The sequence below is a fragment of the Mastigoproctus giganteus genome, chromosome 9 (genome assembly GCF_048544385.1).
Source record: "Mastigoproctus giganteus isolate SK-2022 chromosome 9, ASM4854438v1, whole genome shotgun sequence".
NCBI lineage: Eukaryota > Metazoa > Arthropoda > Arachnida > Uropygi > Thelyphonidae > Mastigoproctus > Mastigoproctus giganteus.
In genome coordinates this window covers 141,290,444-141,305,397 of record NC_143583.1, presented here as the reverse complement: position 1 = coordinate 141,305,397, position 14,954 = coordinate 141,290,444, and the positions used below count along the sequence as shown (strand labels likewise).

Sequence of the window (14,954 nt, the reverse complement as noted above, 5' to 3'; positions counted from 1 at the left end):
CATTCAAGGCCTTATACGCCTCGATCAGATCACCTCGCAGGTGCTTAGTCTCCAGAAGCTGCAATTTGCAGAACTTAAGCCTTTCTTCGTAAGACCACCCTTTCGTTCCCTTCACTAATCTTGTTGCCCTTATCTGTACTCGCTCGAGCAATTCGACATCCTTCCTAAAATGACACCTCCAGATCTGTAGGCAGTACTGAAGGCGTGGACTGACCATTGCCTTATACAAGAGGATAATTACCTCCTTTTTCCTGCTAGCAAAATTCCTGTATATCATTGACAAAACCCCATGACTTACTTTGCCAGCCTGTCTGGCATTAACATTATCATTAACATCAGTAGCACATTGCCATTACTGTCATTAACAACCCTTCCAACCTTTGTATCATCTGCAAACTTCGACATTAAGCCTGATATACCTTCATCAATGTCATTGATAAATATACAAAACAACAATGGGCCCAACACCGAACCCTGGGGGGACTCCACTAATAACGTTAGTTCAAGAAGAGCAGCATCCATTGATTACCACCCTCTGTCTTCCCCCACTCAACCACCCTTTATCCATTGTAGCAACTTACCCTTAATACCATTCTGCTCCTATTTGTACAATAGTCTTCCATGCGCAACAGTATCAAAGGCCTTTCTAAGATCCAAATATATGATATTAAAATTATTTTTTGCATCCAGTTCCTTTGTAACCACATCATAATATCCAATCAAATTTTTCAGACAAGACTTTCCCTTAACAAACCCATGCTTTGTCTGAATTATTGCTGCAGTCTTGTCTAGATGATCCTGCAATGCATCTTTAACCAGTGACTCCATTATTTTCCCCGGAACAGAAGTTAAGCTAACTGCTGTTATTACTCGTCTGTAATTACGAATTGGGGATGCATTTGCACATCTCCAGTCTCTGGGGACTTCTCCTGAGTCCAACGATGCTCTCATAATTATGGCTAAAGGTTTTCTTACTTCGTTTGCCGCCTCCTTCCGTATAACTAGATAGATCCCATCCGCCTTTCTTATGTTTAACTTCAACAATTTCTCCTCCACTTTGCTCTCAGTTATTACAAAATCATTAAGCATCCTGCTACCGTTTGATAAACTTTTGGCATTCTCCTCCCTTAATAACTTCTCATGTGTGGATGTAGATGCAAAATACATCTCAACAAGTGTCTACTTCTGTCTTCTCAACCTTTAATCCAAGGACGTACTAAGTACTGTAAGTTCTAATACTTTTAGAGTTTTCATAAGAACAAAAACAAAAAAAAAAAGACGCAACGTCAGCTTACAACAAAAATGGTCAAATAAACTTATTATCTCTATTTTGGATGCCAATTGGGATATAAAGCAGAAGTTTGTTCGCCTTGTATGCTGCATATCGTGCGATATAAATTCCATTAAACGGATGAAAGGAAAGAAGAATATGCATTCATTGCTACGGCCATACTATTGAGTGAATTAACCAGATTTAATGAAGACTGATATTTCTTTATTTCAAAAATTGCAGGTTTCTCGAACAGCAAAAGTTAAATGAAATGGAAATCAGTACGTTGCTTTCTGCAATGAAATCAATTACACATGGGGAAGATCTTCCTATTCCTATACGACCAACTAATGGAAATGACTTCCCATTCCCCATGAAGAAGATGTTCAATGAGGGAGACAAGTTACGTTCCACACAGTGAACTTATTGAGGTAGTTCGCGATTTAAATCTAGCAAAGCAACAGACAGAACTTTATGGATTACAAGAATTACTTTTGGGATACTACAGGAATGAAATTTAACAGCTAATAGTACAATTGCAATACCCTTTAAGAGAGATAAAATTTATCGACATTTTATGGTATGCAGTGTTTTGATATAAACAACTTGATTGAAGAAGATTAGAATTTAAATAGCAAAGCTGACAAATAGTGCTGTTCACTGATTAGCTGAAGTAAATTTAAAGCAGTAGTTTTTTCTACATAATGGAAAGATAAATCCTTCAAAACCTGTAGCCGACTATGTTGGAATGAAAGGAACTTAAGAGAATGGCCCAAATACTGAATGCCATCGTATATAAGAATCATCGATGACAGTTATGTGGAATTTTAAGGTCATCACGCTTTTAATTGGATTGCAGGTCGGATTTACCAAGATGTTTTTTCTGCTTGTGTCGAACTACATAGGGACCTACAGAACAAACCAGCGCTGAAGAGTCCGTTTCTGAGAAAAGTAATGTCTCATGCGCGCCGTTCGTAGATGGATCCTTTGTTGGTACTTTTTGGAGTGTTACGTTTGCATATAAAGCATGTGAGATTAATGAAATAATTTGCATGTGAGATTAATGAAACATTTTCTGCAAACGTTGAATAAAGAAAGCGATGGTTTTAAATAGGAGTATTTAAAAGAAGTTTTTTCAAAATTAAGTAATGCGAAAATCAAAAGAATCTTTGTTGGATAGCAAATTAGAAAACAACTATATGATAGCAGTTTTGAAAAAAAATAAATAAACTAAACTACATATAGACATTCAATTAATTGCATGGGTAGCTTTTAAATCCTTCATGGGTTTTTGGTAGGAAAAGTAAAGGAAACTGTAAACAACTGATGGAAGAACTGTTACTTGACTGTATAATATTAAAATTCCAGATGCCCTCTTAAAATACGTTTTTTACATTCTTATCTCTAGTTTTTACCCGATTACATGGGTGCTGTTAGTGATGAACACGAACAAAAGTTCCACCAGGATATAGGTATAGCGGAACACTATATCAAACAAGATGGGATTCAGCCATGATGGGTGGTTATCGCTACTTTTTGCAAAAAGCAACATTGCCTAGGCAATTTGTACAATGCCTGGATTCTGCACATTGCCTGTAACATATAATATTTTTGTGTTAAAATGCAGGAGAGCGCAAAGAATATCTGTGTGAAGGTGTTATGGTGGACCATTCCCCCCCCCCCCGCTCATTTCACACGGAAGTGGAAGTGCTGGTGGACTAAGCATTAAATCTGGCGTGGGGTGGCGTTACGAAAATGAACTTCGGAAACAGCCCTCACCAAAGTGTACAGCACAGATGCTACTGACAAAGTTCCGTCAAACTGCAGTGTGTTGAATTAGCGCTCAGTCGCTCAGGAAGAAGACCAACTGTTCGTTAGAAAATGTATGCAGGAGTAGTCTTTGACAAAATTCTGCCGTTTTCAAAGAAAAGTTAGCGCCGTGTTCTGAAAGAACTGAAAATTCAAGAATTTTACTTTAAAGAAGGGTGCATGTCCAAAATGTTTTTTTTTTTTTTTTTCCATTTAGGATCCAAGTGGATCGTGAGTAATGTGACGCTGATAAGAAATGCAGGGAAGAACTGTACAGATCACGGGTCTAGCGTTGTACGAAAATGAGAATTTTCTACAAAAGTTGACTCCCGAAACAAACTAACGTTTGGCTTTCTAATGAAAAAAAGTTGGCAAGATATATTAAGAAACAAAACAACACGTTTCTTAAGATTCCAACGGCAAAATAAACTTGAGTTTATTTTGCAGTTGGAATATAATATGCCATTTCTAGTCGTGGGATCACTGGTACCTTGAAATAACAAACGATAATTTTTGGAGAATTAGCTTTATAACTGTAGGACAAAGCCTCATTCCTTTACTCGAATTTATTCTTGTTGGCAGTTTTCCTCCTGAGAAATTATAAATGCTCCATGTGTTAAAGGTCACATTCCCACCGGTTCAGTTTCGTTAACGCGATTACCAGTCACTAGACTGCCAAGTCTTTATTCTCTTATCTCTTTCTGCATCATGGACTGTACTAGTAACGTTAAAAGAAAAAGTACACAGTTCTCTCTCTCTCTAGTTCTTCCTGACGGTAACCTTCTTCAATGTCATGCGATTTGAACAATAAGTTGCAAATTCTTTTGTTTCTAATGCGATAGTTTCAAAAATCCAAGTACGTCCCATGCTCCTATTAATTACATTCTTGCGTTACCTCATTTACCTGAAGCAAACAAAATCAACTGATTGCATTTAACATGACTTCTTTTGTTCACCAGCTGCTTGATGAACAAAATAAGACAAGCTAACTGCGATCAATTGGTGCACATCGTTTCTGGGTGCTTCCTTTCTTAGGTAAAGGAACATGAAAATATACAGAACTTGATCTAGACCTATCTATTAACGAAAATTCCTCTGTAGAAGTAACTGCAAGGTGCGCTACTTCTACATAATTGGATATTTTCTTGAAATGAGATTCATTGTTTGTTTATCAATTTGTAATGGTTGCAGATTCTTCAAATAGATAGGTCTGTATCTGTATTTATTAAGGAAAAAGAGAAGTCTCTCTCTCTCTCTCTCTCTCTGGATGGAATTATTAAATATCGCATAATGCATAAGTATCCTATGATTGTTTATATTTTTCACTTATAGTTCTTTTACTGTAGGTTTTCGTAGCTGTAACTCTCATCAATCATTTCTTTGTGTACCCACAAACTGTAAGCGGAATTTTGTTATCCACATCGGTAGATTCCGGAAGACAGAGCAGTGAATGTAATTAATTTCTGTGTGCAGAAGGATAATCCAGAGATAAATGATACTCGGTATTTCAAACATTTTATAAGGATGTCTCTCTTCAAGAGAGGGTATTTTTTCAACTAACATAAATCAAGAGGGATCAGTCGGATTATGAGTGAGAGAGCTTAATAATCCAGTTCTATCCCATCGAAACTTTGTAAGACTGATCTTAAAAATTCGTTTACTCGCACTTCTTTTTTCGGACTGGTTTAGGAATAAAGCAACTTTCTATGCTGGATAATTCAACACAGAAAGTTGGAACTCAATCTTCCCGTTGAAATTTCAACGGACACAAACCAGCTGTTCAATAGTGCATGAATGAATCTTAGGTCGGTGAGTGTTTGTCGACGGAATTTGTGACACATAAATTTATTTTTTATGAGAAATATGAAGTTACGTTTAAAAAACTAACCGCTACTTCTAATGAACTTATATATAAAAAAAAAATCCACCATCACAAAAATTAAAATAAACACTTTCGGAGTTTGAACGTTACCAAGCTTATGAGTCCTAGCGGGTAACACTGTGGTTATAATCACTGTACTCCCCACATCGTATGGTAAAACTTAGGGTTCAAATCCCGTCAATAGGCTCGAGGAAGTTTTATTTTTATACTTTTATGCCTTTTGTAGACTAGTAGCTGAGTTAGTAGGTCTCAAATGAGGATAGCAAGGTTTTTCACCTCCAGAAATCTCTAGTTTTTATGTTAAACAAAACAGGCAAGCTGACTATTTTTCTAGTTAAACAGACACACGCAATTTACGGACATAATACACATGGGCGTATGAGTTTGTTCTCTCGGGTAACCCTAATATGAATTATTATTTATTTATTTTTATCACGTCCATGATATGATCCTCTGTGACAGTACAGTGATTTTGCTACTTGTCACTTGTTTGGAGAAGTCTAGGTTCGATTCCCGTCAACAACTGAAGGAATTTCTAAAGTCCTCTTCAATCCAGAATATAATTGGCCAATCTCAAGCGGAGGGAGTAGGATTTTTTTCTATGAGTTATTCTAGGTTTTTCAGCACACAAAAATCTGCCTGTGAACACACACTTCTACAGACAGACTTATACGGATAAAAGTTACGCTTACGAGCATTAACACAATAATAACAACAACATGAGGGGAATTGGTGAGGGGAACGAAAGGGTGGTCTTACCAAGAAAAGCTTAAGTTCTGCAAATTGCAGCGTCTGGGCGCTGCAATTTGCAGCGATCACCTCGCAGCAACTAGGCACCTGCGAGGTGATCTGAGGCATTGAGTGGGTTGAGCAGGCTCAATTCTGATGGGATTCTTCCTCTTGCTCAGATTACGACCCTGAGGGGGCATAGATTCAAATTGAGGAAAGACAGTTATAGAATAAATGTGCGGAAATTTGCCTTTAGTCAGCAGGTAGTTGATTGCTAGAACAAACTTCCATATGTCGTCGTGGAAGTTGATCTTCTTCTTCCAGTCACATAGCTCCCTGAGGAGCTGTTGTGGTCACCACTAAATTCCTCCAACTGCATCGCAAAGTGTCATGCCCAGAAGTTCACTGATCCCATTCTTCCACCTAGTTGCAGGTCTTCCTCTGCATTTCTTCCTCTCGATTTTTCCTTCCATTATATTCTTCAACAGAAAGTTTTCCCTTCTAACTATATGACCAAAAAACTGATGATGCTATGAAGAAGAATTTTTGGCCTGCCAATTTTATTCAATACCCACTCATTTGTTTTTCGAACCAAGGAAGAAACACGCAGTATTCTCTTCTCCTGTAACACCACATTTTAAATGCCTCATTTTTCTCCTTGTCAATTCTTTTCAGATTCCATCCGTCACAACCATAAGTGGCAACTGGAAAAATTAACGAATCATGATTCTCAGTTTTGTCTTTAGGGGCAAATCTTGATCTCTCCATTATTTTGTCAGATCAGCGACCAACGTTTTAGCAATTGCCTGTCGTCTCTTTACATCATTTGAGCAGTCACTATTTTTATTTATTCTTGACCCTAAGTAATCAAATTCATCAACTTCTTCGATGTCTTGCCCATTAACCTTCACTTTACAGGAACCGAGATTATCTCCAATCACCATAATTTCAGTTTTACACACATTCAAGAAACAATCCTTTTTTCTTACTTGCTTCACATTCTCTCCTCAGAGTTTCTTTAAGATGATCCTTAGAATTGAAAATTAGCACAGTATCATCTGCACAACGAAGATTGTTTATCTTCAGTCCTCCAATTTTGATGCCAGTCTCCGAATCTTCCAAAGCGTGAAGATTCGGAGAATCTTCACGCTTTGGAAGATATCATGCGTGAAGATTCTCCGAATCTTCACCCATGATATCTTCGGCATAAAGATTAAAAAGGTGAGGTGGCAAAATGCAGCTCTGCCTGACACCATTATCTATTTGTGAAAAAGTCCGTGTTTCCCATGTTGGTTCTCAAAGTTCCTTCCTGTTTCTGGTACAGTAGCTTAATCAGCTGAATTATATGGATTGGGAAACCCATAATAGTCATCGTTTCCCATAGTTTTTCATGTTGAACACAACCAAATGCTTTTGCATAATTTATAAAACACAAAACGACTGGAATATTGAATCCTTTGCATTTTTCAATAATCAGTCGTAGACTTAAGACCTGATTCTAATTCCTCTGCCTCTTTTGAAACCTACTTGCTCTTCTGGCATTTCTTCTTCAAGTTTTCTTGAGATTCTGTTCAATATGATTTTAAGAAGAATCTTGCTAGTGTGAGAAATTAGGAAATTAGGCTAATAGTCCTGTAATCTGAGAGAATTTTCAGATCTCCTTTTTTGGTAAGGGAATGAAAATTGATTTCATTCAATTTGATGGCCACCGTTCCGTTTCCCAAATTTTGATTGTAATTGATTGATGGAAGTTGATAGCTTAAATAAATTCAAGAAGGGACTGGACAAACTTTTAGAGGGAATGGATGTATGAATTTTTTTTTGCCTGATGCTACATAAGCTTGCTTTCTTGCATCACATGCCTCTACTATTACATGAACTCTCCGTGATGCAACTTCAGATGGAATGTCGAAAATGCTCACGTATTAAATGAAATGAATTCGTTGTTATGACTTCCTGCTTGAAGGAAGTGTAATTAGTAATTGTTCCCACCCCAATGTTCATGGAGAAAATTAACTTCAGAAGAAATTAACCAAAAATAGAGACAAAGGAGACATTTTTCTATTTGGAAAAAGTGACCATAATGTGGTATAAAACGTATGGAAATAATTTCTTCTAAAGGAGACTGATAGAAGTTCTGAGACAAGAGCAGCATAGGAAACAAATAACAGAAAAGAAATACGAGATGTTAAATCGCTGAAAAAGAAAAGAGAAAATATTCATGTAGGGTTAATACCAAACACGCCTTCGTTGCAGAAAGATAAGCATAGCTCTAAGGCAGAACTCTAATTGGTTATGCTGTAGGAACTAGCGACCGTACTAAACTTCGTGATTCCACCCAGCGTATGTTAATGTTCAGTAATCTATTACCCTAATTGGATTCTGAAATGTGTCCAAGTGGTTCATTAAAGGAAGTTGAAATGAGGATCCTTCTGCCGGAAAGCCCAATTTGTCTCCATATATCAAAGCAATTAAATTATTAAATTTCGCAAGTCCTCTTTAGTGAGAAGTGCATTTATATCGACCAAACAACACGAGCAATATTTCAATGCCGATATTACGATTCCAGTTGGATATGCCAATATTTTGCAGCGATCAAAGCTTGCCCTGAACAAATGGTCGTCTGTCATAAGAAGAAGGCACTCCATTTTGTGATCTTGTGACTCATTTCCAATGCTTGTAGCAATCTAAATACATTGAGGCACGTCTAGCTTTGATAAATAAAGCCCCACAGGAAATTATGAGGCAATAACGCGAAATATACGACCTTCCCCGTCAGTATCTGCACCATATAACACAAAGTTTGACAGGTCTTATGTAAACAAATCTTTCTTTTCGTAATTCACGTTCTTATTTACATTTGATCTATTTATTCTTTGATTTCCCTTTCTCCTACGATGTGCCTTCCCCCCAGCTTCCATCTCCCAAGCTAGGGAATTGAAGAGTTGACAATAACCCTGACATCATATATATCATCTACTCTTTTCGGAGTATATCTTGCATACATTTAAAGCTGATGAATCCATTTTCTTTAATGAAAGTAAAAGAATAAAATTATGGTGGGAAAGGAGATTCGATTTTCAATCATAATTAAATATTATTCAAGGATGAAATTCATTAATAACAATAAATTATCAAAAGGAGAAAATTAAAAATCGGGCCAAAACGAAGAAAGCTAAAAAAGAGAAAAACAAAATCAACTAAATGAAGTAGTTCATCGAGTGCCTGCTTCAAAGAGTGACTCGAATAACAAACCGCCAACTGGGAGGCTCCTTTAGTGCGTGCTTCGTATAACTGTTAACTTAACAGCATTCCAAAGTAAATAACTGGAAGTGGAAATTTTTTTTAAATAAAGAAAAGAAATGGTAGATAATGGAATCTACAAATAATGCATCGACTTGGTGGAACGCGAAATTCAGACACCGTAGAAATGAGGTTTTTACAAGATCTTTTCCGTCTGGAGATTTCAAACAGTGCAGCCCTGAGGACAATGTCAAGTTTCTCAGTTAGCAGTCTTCGCTGAATATTTGCATTAAATTTTAAGCATTTTATTCTCATCTTTTGAAGCTGTGAATAGTCTCTACAGTCCCATCCTTTTACTTTGTTCTGTAATGCCACGTTTAGTAATCCAATAAGGAATTAGGGCATTTCACTTCACATTTTACTTCGTCGGCGAAATTTGAAAAATCGCGACATTTTCTGTAATAGCAAACAAGCACGTGTAGTACTAGCAGGGGATGATGATTCATTAAGATAAATAGAAAAGAATCTCCCTAAAGTGCCACATAATCATGGCAACTTTCGTTGTTTCTCCTAAGCCAATAATAACTCTTTTATATTAACAGCACGGATTTCGGCACCTTTCTATTTACTAATCCGGTCTTCAGAAATTATTACTCATAATTCTTCAAAAGATAAACTACTATAATGTTCGTGCACTGGATAGCCTAAAATTCTTTAATTTTCTGTTGACAATAATAAACAAAATTTCTTGAATTCATTTTGAAAGAACTTAAGTCAGAGTTGGATTTCCAGCTAATTGATGATGCATCGGCCTACTCTCAAGAGCTTCGGTATTGCAAGGAAGCGTTTTATTATTGGAAGCAGTGACAGAATCTTCTCATGATGAAGGGATCTATAGATCATAGGAAGATGATTATCACTTGGAAAAAGAATCTTTGCAATTCAATAGATGAACTTTCACTGCGAGCACTTCTAAGGAAGAATGCCAAGGATCGACTAATGGTAGCCGTGGACTCAACAGAAGTAATTAATGAAGAGACCATGCTATTGTAATCGATTTCGAGATGTTTTTTACAAATACAGAGTGTTTGGGAATAAGGGGCCACCTAAGTATGATATGCGATACTTGGAAAGGTAAGATGGAGTAAAGCCTAGAGGCATTCTTCCTTAATAATCTCTGCTAATGCAATAAGTACATTCGAAAAGTAAAGGTAAATTAAATACTGAATGATGTTTACAACAGAGAGAGAGGGATTGCAGTAATTACGTTATGTTCTCAAAAGTATTTTAACACCATCAAGATTGAATAAATGAACTTTTATTAAAGAAACTGATTAATGCTGTACTTATTAATCGCTAAAGCATCGTCTCTGCATGATAGAAAAGGTACAAAGTGGGTTTTTCACAAAAAGAGTCAACCATCTCGTATTGCGAAGCAGATCACCAATAGTTGCCTCCATTTTACACTACAAACAAACAGCACTTTTACTTACACAGAATACTAGTATTTTGCTGTTATTTGTGATGTGTCATTATCCAGCTGGCCATCCTCGTAGCTAAATTAATGGTTTCGATCGCTGCTCTTCCACATTATGTGGGGAACACATCTGGGTTCGATCCGAGGCGGCCAAGGAAGAAGACTGTGCCTCTTCCTTCTCTACGAAAATTCAAAACAACCCAGCCAGACAACGGTTAGGGGGTTGTTTTCCCCTCATGCTGTTTAACCAGGCGTCATCAGTACAGGACTTAACGACCCAACGATAATAAGCATCCACATATGAAAGATACTAAAGAGTGTGGATGATCAAACCTCGCAGTATTTACGTTATGTTTTCAAAAGTACTTTAACACCATTAAAATCACATTTGATTTGAATGACAGCACTGTCAGCTCAAAATAACAGACGAAGGGAATGAATGACGTTCCCTCCATCTGTTATTGGGACTTTCAGAGGGACTTTCCACTATTTTCCTTCAGTATAACGCAATACTGACCTCGCCTGATCCGGAGCTTGTCCCAAATATATCCAATATGATTCAGATCAAGTTTCTGAAATAATCAAGCTAATTGCCACTTCATTTTCGTCAAATCAGATGCCCACCGGTATGGCTTTATGGAACAGCATTATCGTGATTGAATAAATAACTCTAACATATCTGAATTTTCCAAAATGTCGAGACAGGAATTAGCAGTGAGGGTTTTTGGCACTGCGGCCAACTGAATCACTTTGAACCCTACACCAACAGGTTTTTGAACATTATGCTTAGGACAACAGGAAGCAGAACTATCTACATTATCATTTTAATTTAAGAAGATTCATAACGTACGGTTTTCTCTTATGCGTGATTGCCTTCATTTAAAGACTGGGAATACAAAAAAAATTAATTTTGTACAAATGCTTCAGGTCTATCTACTCAACTCCAAGAATTGCGGAAGTTTCCCTTGGCGAGAGAAAACAATCTTCTCTGGTGTTTATAAAGTGCAAAAGACAACAAAGTGTTCTTAACTTCAACTCCAGTTCTCCGGTGAAAGAAAATCCTCCCTCCTCCTTCTCCTTAGATAGAATACTTAAACTAAGTTCGTGTAGTGTTTCTTCAGCGTCATCTTCCGTTCAGCAAGTTTCAAGAACCTTTACAAAGCTGAAGGAAGTTTGAGTATCTTCATTTATTTTTCGCCTTCAGATAAGCTCGTATTGCCTAGGTTGCTCCTTTTTTTAAGGTTGTTATTAAACTTTTTTCCAGTAATCCGAGACCTTTCCGATGAATCGTTTCGATATTTTGTAGTAAATAATTTTTTTATGCCATTATTCGTTGTTTAGCTTAAGAACCGATATGTTTATATTTTATGGAATCGTTTGAATTTAAATATGAAACAATTTTGAAACAGAATCATTTCCTTTAAGAAAACATTTAAAGAAACTTTAGGATAAGGTAGATTTGAATTTTATACTTAGTAAGCACACTTTAAATTAGTTTTCCCCTTCAATAAATTTAGTTTTTACTGAAATTTCAAATTGAAATTGACTTTAAAAAAGATATCATAACTTTAAATCAGAATAACTTAATTTCGCTCTTTTATTCAAGCAAGAAAGATCCTTCTGAATTAAAAAGTAACTCATTCATTATCGTAACAGTTCATTCTTTTCACAAGGAAAGTTAATGAAAATAAATTGATTAACACTCAATTTTTGACTGGAATGTGTTCAGCTATCTTTTAAATTGTGGGAAGCGTATTCGCGTTTGTTGTAACGGAAAAGTTATAGTTAGTATGCGTATTGGCAGTGGAAAATGATAAAAAGAAACAAGTTTAGATAGAACCAGCAAAAAAAAAAACACACACACACTACGCACTTGATCTTTCTATTAATAATTTGTCTAATTTTCGTTCATCTGTCCTGCAGCCATCGCTTTTCAATTTAAGTTTATGTCCCCCTTATGCGTTTCGTCAGCAAGAGTTAGGATGCCATCAGCATTTAATTTACTGAAATCCATTTAACGTTGGTCTCCTCTCAGGTACCTAGTTTCCAGACGCTGCAACTTGTAGAACTGAAGTCTTTCTTGGTAAGGGTGCCCTTTTGTGTCCTTGACTAATCTTGTCGCTCTTCTCTACATCCGTTACAACATATCCACATCCTTCTTAAAATGAGGATTCCAGACCTGTATACAGTACTCAAGTTGAGGCCTAACTATTGCCTTATACAATGGTTAGTATGCCTGCTTGAGACCCAGCGATCAATGTGGTCAAGTGCTAAGGACACGACTCCAACTTATCTGCTTGCTGACTGCAGTCGCAGATGCTGATGTATCGTCTTAGACCCCACTCCTGTAGAGAGGACCTTGAGGATATAAAGCCGAGGCTTGGATATCAGGGATGCTTGCCCTTATGTTATTTAATTAGCTTTCTTGAATATTTTGTTTTCCTTTAACTTCCGACCTTTCACATTTCTTTTTTTTTTTCATTAGTTTCTTAAGAAAGAGTAAAATTTAGCATACTGTTTCCTTTTACCATGTAGACGAATTTCAAAAACGAATTTTGCTCTGTGTTACAAAACAAAACTGGCTCCTCTGTAATTTGAAATTTTTCCTAGAATGCAGAGTCTCTTCAGAACATGCTTTTCATAGAATTTTCTTGAAGTATTGATGAACAAACCATCGTTCTAAATCATGTATAATATTCCCTGATTTTAGTTTATCTTAAATGCTACCTTACTGCAATAATCACCATTATCTCACTAACGGACAGAAATCGAGATCTGGCTTCAATCGCTGAATGGGGGAATTTCTAAAGTCTTTTCAATCGAGGATTGAATCTCAGTTGGAGGGAATAGTGTTCCTTGTGATTTACTCCAGGTTTTCAGCCTGGAAAATGATAATTTGATTTTGATTTTTTTTGTCATTTGACTCATCCACTCGCCAGTAGCACTGGTCACAATTACATGTAAAGGTTCGTATGAACTATAAATTAATATCTTTCAAAATGAGCAGGATTCCAGATAAAAAGATAATCAAAATTCAAATAAAGAGTAATCTCACTAAACAGATCAATTATTCTCGATGAGCATGCATAACACGATCCATTCATAACATTCATTAATTTTGCTCATCTAATTACCAGATAGATTAGCAAAATTTACAATTATTATAAATTATTATTTGAAATATTAGTGTAGAATAATATTCTTATAAATACTTAACTCGCTGTCTTCCTTTTAATCATAACTCTCACAGTCTGTCTGAAACATGGGCAGTCTCATTTGGAATACATTGAATTTTCGATTAGCAGTTCAGTTTCCCAACCGCTTTCAGTTAATTTTTAGCTATTTTTCATCCTTTGCTTCGTTACGTTCAAGCACATCTGCTTCATCTGTCTCTTCTTTCCTATGAAAGTAAGTTTACTTCCAATCTTTTTTTTTTATTCATTTCCAAAGGTTGTGGAGTCCGAAATTCTAGATGAATATTCCTTTTCCAACAAAGAATTCATTCCGGTTCTTTAATAATCTTCCTGGAATATTATTACTTTCCCTTCACAGTTTCTGGTAAATGAATAATGGCGTCAATTTTGTGCCGAAAAGCGCAGCAATTAATTTATTCTCTTTCATATTGCTAATACTAGTGTTTTCGGCACGATTCTAATTCTCCGAGTGAGTCTGTCTCTGGATCAATTATGCGTCTCCGGGGAACGTGGAAACAGCAGCTGTAACTCGAAAAATTAAAAGCCGCGTTATATAAATGGTTCGACGAAAAATATTGTTCCTACTGTAGATTACTAGTGAGGTTTCCACATCCCACGAACACATTCATTCAAATATCCATTAGATGATTACATCAAATAGTCACGCTTAATTTTCACTTAAACCAAATGTAAATAATTACACCGCGAATTGCTTAGATTTAATATGCTTCTGTTTATCCATTAGGCTTTTTATCCATTTGTTTATCCATTTTTATCCATTTGTTTATCCATTTTTATCCATTTGTTTATCCATTATCGCAAATGTGAATTTTTTTTTATAAATTTTTATTAGCGCTAGGTTATTTCACTTTTTACTTCTCTTTTATTAGCAACGGTTACTTCTCGAGGCAGTCTTCCTCTTTATCGAAGCGCTTCTGTCCTCTTTCTGCTTCTCTAAGATTGCATTGTAAGAAAAAAAAATGGTGGTTGTTATCGCAACCAGAGTTGCACGGTTTGATCATTTTCTGCTTATTTTGAAGCTCCTCTTTGAAGCACGAACTTAAAAACTCTTTTAATTGTCTGAATGAATGATAATCAGAAGGTGATAAGTCTGAATTATGGAGGGAAGAGTTGAGGAACATCTTACAAATCCTAGTTGCTGGTTGAAAGAAGCCTTTGGAGTGTTGACTTCTACGCTTTGATAATATTGCCGTCTTCCGTTTTCTTCAATAACTTGCAATGGTAATCACATTAATAATCTTCCAATTCATAAGAACATCGATGTGGATAATACCATTTGCATCTGAGAATTTGTACCACTTGGGATAAATCTTCATCGCCATACTGAGC

At 36.3% G+C, this 14,954-nt stretch overlaps 1 pseudogene; it reads left to right on the top strand.

Annotated features, from left to right (window-relative positions):
• LOC150080777 (myophilin-like) overlaps window positions 1–14,954 on the top strand; it is a 76,534-nt pseudogene that overhangs the window by 41,085 nt on the left and 20,495 nt on the right.